Genomic DNA, 10000 nt, shown 5'->3' with positions numbered 1-10000 from the left:
TGAGCGGTGGCGTTGCCTCTGGATGAACAGGACCCCGTGGTGTGGTGGAGGGTTGGATGAACAGTAGATGGTGGAGGGGTGCTCGTGAAGGGGTGGTTGAACAGGACCCCGTTGTGTGGAGGGCTGGATGAATAGTAGACGGTGGAGGGGTGGTTGAACATTAGCCAGTGGAGTAGCGCGCAGTGGAGGCTGGATGAACAGGAGCCCGTGGAGGCTGGAGGAGGTCGACGGTGGAGATGAACCATATCCCGTGGAGTCCCATTTTGTGGTACGCCACACCCCTCCCGATGAACAGGACCCCCATTTCGATCGTAGCGCTCCAACACAAGTCCGTTTCGTCGGTTTTGCGGTACACCACACCCCTCCCGATCAACAGGCCCCCGTTTTGACCGTAGGAAGTCCGTTTCGTCCGTTTTGTGGTACGCCACACCCCTCCCGATCAACATGACCCCTATTTCGACCGTAGGAGGTCCGTTTCCTCCGTTTTGCGGTACGCCAGACCCCTCCCGATCAATAGGACCCCGTTCCGAACATAGGAGATCCATTTCCTCCGTTGCGCGGTACGCCAGGACTCGTTTCCATCGCCTGTTCCGTCCAAGCCCTCCCGATGAACACGACCACACATTTCGTTCCGACCCAGCCGGTTGGCTCCCATGTGTTCCGTTGCCTCCCGATGAACACGACACATTCCGTTGCCTCCCCATGAACATGACGACGACGCTGTTTCTTCGTTCCGATCCAGCAATGTAAACGAGCCCTGGCCATACGTATGCGTGAGTAGGCGTTCGAGACCCCGCCCGTATGTACACATACGTGGCCGTATTTTCTTTCTTGCACCCTGGCCGTTGTACGTACGTGTACATGCTACGTGTGCGCCTCTACTACGACACGTACGTGCCTCTACTACGACACGTGCGCGCCTCTACATCCACCAGTATATATGTACATACACGTTCACGACCAGAATGATAAGGCTACCTACGCTTCGACCAGGTGGGTCCCGACTGTCAGGCACTTCCTTGCCTGCGAAGATGTAGCTGGTGGGTCCCAGCAGTCAGGGGGGAGAATCATTTTTTTGCACGGACACACTTCCTTGCGTGCAAAGATGTAGCTGGTGGGTCCCAGCAGTCAGGGGCAAACGTTTTTTTCATGAAATACGGTAGCCCGTCCGGTGGGTCCCCGCTGTCAGGTGGAGGAATAATCATTTTGCACGTAATAAGGAGGCACTTCCTTGCTGCGGCCGTGGACCCAGCTATCAGCCTCTCCACGTATAGTCCACGTCCGATGGAAGCCGTTCCTTGACCATGTTGACCACGCCGCGCCGAGAGCACCAGGGCGGTGGACGACAGCGAGGCCTTGGAAGGGGACGACGCGGAGCTGGGGAAGACGCGCCAGTGGATGCCCACGTGTAGAGGAGTATGAGGGTTCACTGGTTCACTGTGGTGTGAGGCTGCCGTCGCCACAGAATAACAGGGGGTGTGGGTGAGTAGAGGGATGGCCTGGCCAGCGGTGGGAGTAGGAGGGGGCGGTGAGGCCTCCGCCGCATCGCAACCAGCCACGGGAGGCAGGAGCACGAGGCACGACCGGCGATGGTTTGGGCGGCTGGAGCAAGAAGACCAGAAGTTGAAGAAGCACTATGGCCGTTGGATGGACATCGTACGGTCACTAGAGCTAGAATCATGAATATTGACTAAGTTGACAAAGTCCTTCGTCCCCGTCAACTTAGTAGGCCCACAAGTCAGCCTGACACTATACTGGGTCCCAGCTAACAGGGGGAGTATTCATTTTTTGTCCGTAATAAGGAGGCACTTCCTTGTGTGTGAAGATATAGCTGGTGGGTCCGATCTGTCAGCGGTGGTAACATTTTTTTCGTGAAATACAGAGGCCCTTTCGGTGGGTCCCAGATGTCAGGTGGAGGAATCATTATTTTGCGCTTAATAAGGAGGCATTTCCTTGCGTGCGGCCATGGACCCAGCTGTCAGCCTCTCCACGTACAGTCCACTTCAGATGCATGTCGGTCGTTGACCACATTGACCAGGCCGCGCCGAGAGCACCAGGGCGGTGGACGACGTCGAGGCCTAGGAAGGGAACGACACGGAGGCAGGGAAGACTCGGCAGTTGTTTCCCACGTGGAGGGGAGTACGACTGTACGAGGGTTTACTGATTCGTATGCCGTCGCCGGAGAATAACAACAGGTGTGGGTGAGTAGAGGGATGGCTAGGCCAGCGATGGAAGTACAGTGGGGCGATGAGGCCTGCGCGGCAGCACAGCCGGCCGCGGGGGAGGAGGGAGCAGGCAGCCCCGCCGGCGCTTGTTTGAGCGGCTGGAGCAGGAAGAGCAGAGATTGAAGAAGCACGATGGCCGTTCGATGGACATCCAACAGTCACTGCTTGTGCGTCAACCTTTTTTAGGAAAGCCTCAAATCTGTGGAAAATAGCATACAGCCCATCTGCCATTATTTCTAATAATTTATAGCCCATTTGCTAATTCTTAAGGTTTTTTTGGAGACCATATTCTTTTTGTTAGAATTACAGCCCATATTGTGGCCACGGTTAAAAAATTATATGAAATTTTGCATATTTTGGTGCGGTCCGAACTGTTTTTAATCCTGAAATTTCGACTCACATTCAAACTGATTTTGAAAATAAATGTATATCAATATAAAATCCAACAAATTCTCCACGCATAAAAATTAATGTAATTTAAAATCTCGAAATGAAAAAAAGATATTTGATACTAATTGCCGGTTTGATGTGTTTTAAAAATGTACGACCCATTTCTCATTACTGATAGGCCATTTTCTCAGCCAGCCGAATGAAGCTCTCCTCGTCTTGAAAGATTTATAGCCCAACAGGCCTGACAAAGAGACTTACTTGGCAAATCACAAAAAAACTGGGTTGTGGCCGTGGACCCAGCTGTCAGCCTCTCCACATACAGTACTCTTCCGATGGAAGTCGGTTGTTGACTACATTGACCATGCCGCGCCGAGAGCACCAGGGCGGTGGACGACGGCGAGACCTAGGAAGGGGACAACGCAGAGCCGGTAAGACACGGCAGTGGATGCCCACACAGAGAGGAGTACGATGGTTCACTGGTTCGGCTGCGGCGTGAGGCTGTCGTCGCCGTAGAATAACAGGGGGTGTGGGTGAGTAGAGGGATACCCTGGGCCAGCGGTGGGAGTAGTATGGGGCAGTGAGGCCTCCGCGGCATCACAGCCAGCCACGAGAGGCAGGAGCACGCGGCACGACCGGCGCTGCTTTGGGCGGCTGGAGCAAGAAGACGAGAGATTGAAGAAGAATGCCGATCGTTGGATGTAAATCCAACGCCTTCTTAGGCTTCGACCTACTGGCCCACATGTCAGCCAGTCCATTTGTTTTTTTACTCCATTAGGTGGGCTGGGTGAAAAAATGATGTAGCATCTATGTAGCCCGTTTAAATCCCATTTGCATTTTTCTCGAAATCCGCGGACTTGCTGGGCTGGGTGAAAATATCATGTTGGGCTAGACGAAGAAATGTTATAAAAACATAAACACATGAGTGCACGTCAGTAAAATCTTTGCAAGCTTATGTACGCAATCATTAGGAGTTAACTTGCCAAGTTATATATAAACAATTATTATAATTATTTTGTAAGAACTTTCAACTTACGAAATAAAATATCATTTTAATTTGATGAGTCAATAGTACGTGGGGTATTATTATTTTTTAGGCTAGACGTGCGACAGTCGAGTTGGTTCTAGGGGAAAGTACTGGGAGAAACTCAGTTTACATCAAAAAAGAAAGTGGGAGAAAATTCAGAGACCTGCTGGGTCCACCTGAGGAGGGGAATATGTTGGGAGGAAGGAGATTCAAAGCACGGCAGCCAAGTGAACTAGTTTTTTTTACGAACAAGTGAACTAGTTTACATACATAAGCAAATAGCCACTAAAAAAGCAATCAGGTTAATGGGTTCTTAAAAGAAATATTTTGGACAAAACAGATAATTACGACACATAGGCTAATGCATGAAACACTCAGATGATAAAGGTGCTTATAAACAGATAAAGTACAACATCTAGACCTTCCTGGCACGCTTGATCATGATGCTGCGCCTGTCCGTGTACTCGTCGGTTACGGGAAGCAGACACGCCCTCATGTCCAAGATCTGCCTGTACATGTCGTAGCATGCGTATGCGTCCTTGGCCGCGTAGGTTATGTAGGCTAGATTCAGAGGTACCTCCCACGTGTTCAGGTCGTCTTCTTTCATGTTGGCGTATCAGGGGTTGATGATGGTCTCAGCGAGGTCAACCACGGAGTCCTTCTCCTGCCCGTTGCTGATAATCTTGTATTGCTTCTGGATGTCGACAAGCTTGTTGCACCAGATGGCCGAATTGTCGTGTTCTTCCTTCTCTCCACCGTAGCGAAGGTGCAGTCGGCACTACCGATGAAACGGGCGAATGCTCCAGAACCTGGTGCAGCCATAGGACTGAGGCAAGGCAGTGCTTCACCGAGTCCGTATCATTGGTGTACATCACATTCAACTTGGTGCAGCCATAGGACTGAACGGCTAACTGAAAGGGGAACTCCTTGCTGAAGTCCATATCCAGCAGGCTCACTCCTCGGATCGCCATTGGAGTCTCTTCGAGTGAACGAGTGTGTAGGCGGTGGCAGGAGTTCATTTTTCAGCTTTTGGGGAACTGGATTCAACGGTAAGCTGAGTGTGTACAAGCGACAACAGTTACTACCCCTCACTCGTCCGCTGCACGCCCGGCAGAAGATGCACCCTCGGCCACACGTCGGTTCACGAGCGGGTCTGTATTGGTACTATAATAACAGGAGTTAGTGGTCACTTTACTTACCAAAGGATCAACATGCACAACAATTAGAATTATTATTCTCAGGATGCATACGATCAACACATTTGTCGCACTTTCACAAAGATAATACTACCAAGTTTGAACTGTTTGTTATGGTTGTTGTCCTTTGCATCATCATGCCGTGTTTCCCAGCTTGCAAGATTCAGAACCAACAAATAAGATCCAAATAATAAGTACAACAAAGATGCCTACACATCTCATTGATTCCCAGCTTGCAAGATTCAGAACCAACAAATAAGATCCAAATAATAAGTACAACAAAGATGCCTACACATCTCATTGATTCCTAGCTTGCAAGATTCAGAACCAACAAATAAGATTCAAATAATAAGTACAACAAAGATGCCTACACATCTCACTCATTCCCAGCTTGCAAGATTCAGAACCAACCCATTAGAGCCTTTTGATAAAGTGAATATCGGGATTAAATCCATCTTGGCTAGCCATGTCATACAATCAAAGAACTTGGCGAATGCTCTTGACCGTCACAACATCTGTAGTTGAGTATTCCTGTTTGCATAGCACAAACAAGGAGACAGGAGAGCATGATTTCGCTTTAATAGCGGCCTCCTTGAACTCAACCTCCAGCTCTACTTGGATGAGGTCTGCTTGGAGTTCCATGATTCAATTCATGCGCCTTTTTCTGCAGTTCACCTGAAATGAAGCAAAGATTGCATCATTCAGCTAGCAAGAAGTACTTGCTCTTGTGAGCTGGCAGGTTCTTCTTTAGTAGTTGCACTAAAATTGAGGAACATTAAGGTTGGCTGTCCGGCTCATGTAAGGTGCAACTATAATTTTCTTATCCTTTTGTGCAGTTCCGCTAAAATAAAGTGCCATTATGGTGACAGTGACGGCTCCATCTTGCAAAGGCTAATAAAATGTTGCACGAGATTACCAGCAGAACTTGACGGAGATTTTGGAAACTCCAATCACCATTTTGTGCAGCTCCACCAAAATTGAGAGATGTTGCCCACGTGACATTTTAGTTGAACTGCACAAGACACTCATTCCAAAAAAGTGTTTTGTGCAGTTCACCAAAAGGTCACAATAGCAACAAGGTGAAATGGATATCCCTATCCGCACAAAAAGATAGAAAGTAAATAGTTGCTGGTCAATAAGAATATACGAAACATATACAAAATGAAAAGAAGCATCTTAATTATGTTCATGGCAACAACGCAAGGACAATAGAAATTTTGAAACGTCAGCAATGCTTCATGTTACCAGAAGCATTCCGATCAACAATGGGATTCCTCAAATATGGGATTACTTTAATGGTGGCATTGCTTGTTTACCAGACACAGTAAATCAACAGTAGCTAAAGAGTTGGTTTAAGGGCATGGGACCGTGGGGACACCAGGACACTCAGCAGCGTAAAGGAGCAACTTACTTATCATACTGGGGAAAATAGCAGGCGTGCCATTTGTAACACAGTTTAATTGCATCTTCTCACTGGAGGCTTTAGATTAACAATAACACTGGTTAGACATGTCCCTAAGGTAACAGTGTGATCGCTTCATTTTACATGCGCCCTTACATTAACAACATCAAAAGGTTGGTATAAGGACATGCGACAGTGGACGCATCAGCACAATGTACCTACAAGGAGGCATAAAGTGGTGATGCCGAGTTTGTTCATGCTACGTGAGGGCAGCAAACCTAATCCTGGAGACTTTGTACTATGTGAGGGCAGCAAATCTAATCCTGGAGACCTTTTACTATGTGAGGACAGCAAATCTAATCCTGGAGACCTTTTAGTATGTGAAGGCAACAAATCTAATCCTGGAGACCTTTTACTATGTGAGGGCAGCAAATCTAATCCTAAGACCTTTTACTATGTGAGGGCAGCAAATCTAATCCTGAGACCTTTTACTATGTGAGGGCAGCAAATATAATCCTGGAGACCTTTTACTATGTGATGGCAGCAAATCTAATCCTAGACATACTCTGTTGACTTGTCCACCAGCCACCACTTTCTATCCTTTTTTCAACCAATACTAGATCTGTTCCTTATCCAGTTTGTACTGCGTTTTCCCATTATTTCCCTTTTCAACCAAGAGACCGGTTGGGTATCCGGTCTCTACTACTTTCACCATATTATTTCCTCTTTGAATCAAGTCCTAGATTCATGCTACAACTTTCCCTCCTTTCTTCGTTGTTTGAACAAAGCCCTAGATTCGAATGCATGAAGTAGCTTTACCTCTAATAATACTAAAAATTTAGGTGGCTTTGGAAGAGCTGATGGGAGTAGAAAAAGATGCACATGCAGACACGTGGGGAGCTGGGGCAGTAGAGCAAGGCCGCTTTCGAAGAACTTATACCTGAGGGTCACCGGGATGTCGGCAGCGGCAGGTCGGATCTGCGGACAATACGACAGGGAGGAAGAAGGGTCGGAGGACCTCCCGAGCCGGCGCTGTGTCGGAGAGAACGGCACAGGCAGAGGATCGGCCCCCTCCGGCAGCTGTGGGTTTCCTGCCTCAATGGGGGGACCGCGTGAACGATGCCTGCAGTCGCCAGCACCATTTGGAAACGTTGCACGGTGCGGGGCCGCAGGCCGGCGCCTTGGATGATTTGGCACAGCCGACTGCCGCTCGTGTCCATCGCCTCCATAGGTGCTTGTGGCTTCTGGTCACTTGGTCTTGGATTGGAGTGAGCAGTGTTGCGCAGAGACTTGGGAGTAGATTGATTGGAGTGGTGGGGCTATACTAGCAAGTAGTTGTACATACTAGTACAATAGTGGGCTCACATAGCAATTTTGTCTCATGCAAGAACCTGGCTATATGCGTGCTCCAATGTTCGCAACTGCAACGCTTGGTTTGCGCTTGGCTCTTCGCCTCTTCGAGAATACGAACAATGATGTTACTACTACTGCTTCTACAGTGTCGAATCCACTGCTGCATGTCCGTCCACCGCGAGCGGGACGGATAGCTTGTTGTAGAAGTACTACTAAGAAAAAGCATGTCCTCGTTTGCGAGCAACCGCGCACATGGGTGAGGGAGAAGGCGCGTTGTAAAAATCAAGCTTCTCCTCGTTGTATGAGTTGATGCGACACATCATAGCACTGGCCCCACATGCTTGCCTCTAAACTTGGCTGAAAGACCCGCAGTGTACAATATATTTGCTGCAACCTCTAACATTTACCCACCACAAATTAAAATATATGTGGCCGTATGCATCGTTCTGATGCAGAGACCGGGGAGTCCCCCCTTTTCGAAAAAAACAAATTAAAATATATATTCCTGTCTTGACCAGATGAGTGTGCAAACTACAATCACCAGGGTGTCAGGTAGGGCCAAAAGGCTATTTTAATTTTTTTAAAAAACTTCGAGACGGCCACATAGCATGGAGCCGACCCCAACGATTTTAAGCTTACAGGCACGGTACACGCTATCCTAGACTACTCTACACATGAAACTGCCACATGAGCATCCGGGCTGCGCTTGGCTCTTCGCCTCTTCGGGAAGTCGAACAATGATGGAGTACTACTGCACTTCCACAGTACGCTTCTGGCCATCTGACACCGATTGAACTGATGCATGTCCACCGCGTGCGGGAGGGAGAGCGTGTAGCGAAAGCTTCTCCTAGTCTTGCCAGCCACCACGCTCATGGGCGAGGGAGGGACGCTCCTGCCTTTGCGTGTATGACAGGTGAGCCCGATAGGTGTGTGGCCAACATGTCATACAGCCAAAGGCAGGTGCAGCTAAGTCCGCGAGGGAGAGGATAATCAAACTTCTCGTTGATGTACGAGTTGACGCGACACATCAAAGCATTGCACTCGATATATTTCAATAATTTGTGTTTACCGATGCATTAATTACAACGCATGCATGCATGCCGTGACTCTCCTTTTGATACTCCTTCCGGTCCTTTTTACTCTGCATATTAGGTTTGTCTGAAGTCAATCTCATCCAACTTTGACCAAATTTATTCAAAAAATTATTAACATTCACATAACAACATATTTATTATTAGATCCATCTCGAAATATATTTTCATATTATATTTATTAGATGTTATAGATGTTAATATTTTTTAATATAAATTTGCTCAAACTTAGCAAACTTTGATTTCAGACAAAGCTAATGTGCGGAGTAAAAAGGACCGGAGGGAGTACTTGCATGTGTTGATTTAATGCACCTTGAAGTAGTATAAAATATGTGACGGTAAAGCTTTGTAATACCCCGGCCCAAGTCGATAGATGGTTGTGCACGAGGAGGGCGAGATCATGCAGACCGAACATGACCCGACGATGGAGCTCTCTAAGGTCTCGATGGACCTCACCATGCTCCACTACCCCTTGACGCCTCCAGTGTATGAGGTTCGAATACACCTCGTCCGTTCGGCTGATTGAGCAAGGTGCATGTTTCTTGATTGATGTGCTATTCGATTGATTTCTGCAGTGCAAGGGAGGGCACCTGGCCTGCGCGGACTGCCGCGTCGAGTGCCCCGGGAACCAGCGGCAGTGCCAGAAGTGCGAGCGCGGCGGTGGCTTCGACATGCAGAACACGGCGGTGGACTCCGTCCTTTCGTCGGCGAGGGTGGAGTGCCCTCATGAAGGCTGTGGGCTCTACGTCACTTACCACAAGCTGTGGCTACGAAGGCCCGCCGCCGGCGCTCTACCACCACATCAGCACCGCGCATCCCATGCCCGTGCACAGGATCCAGTACGGCAAGGTGCTCCAGCTGCAAGTGCCACTGTCGGAGTCACGGCTCTTGCTGTTCGCGGAGGAGGACCGCCGCACATTTTTCTTGGTCGGCGGCGTGCTCGGCATCGGCGCGCCTATCGCCGTGTCGGTCGTCTGCATCAGAGCGGGGGCGTTCCCACTACCACACTACGTGGCCAAGCTGTGGGCGAACGGCCTGCCGGGGGAGCCCAAAGGCACGACCGATGCCGTCAAGGTGGAAATGGAGGTGACAAGCAGCAAGGATCCCAGCGACGTCGACCTGCAGGAGCTGACCTTCTTGACAGTTCCGCCCAAGCTGCTGGCCAGGGCTAAGCTTGTGTCTCTCCACATTCAGATTGACAAGCTCACGTCTTAAATGTTTCTATAGTGCCTTCTGTTTATCTTAGTAATATGCTAATATAGGGATTACCTTGGTCTACTTTAGCTTAAGAAATGGTGGGTTTTGGTGGCGATGCAGCA

This window comes from Triticum dicoccoides, chromosome 5A (assembly GCF_002162155.2).
Source record: "Triticum dicoccoides isolate Atlit2015 ecotype Zavitan chromosome 5A, WEW_v2.0, whole genome shotgun sequence".
Taxonomy (NCBI): Eukaryota; Viridiplantae; Streptophyta; class Magnoliopsida; order Poales; family Poaceae; genus Triticum; species Triticum dicoccoides.
Note: the sequence above shows the minus strand (reverse complement) of the source record.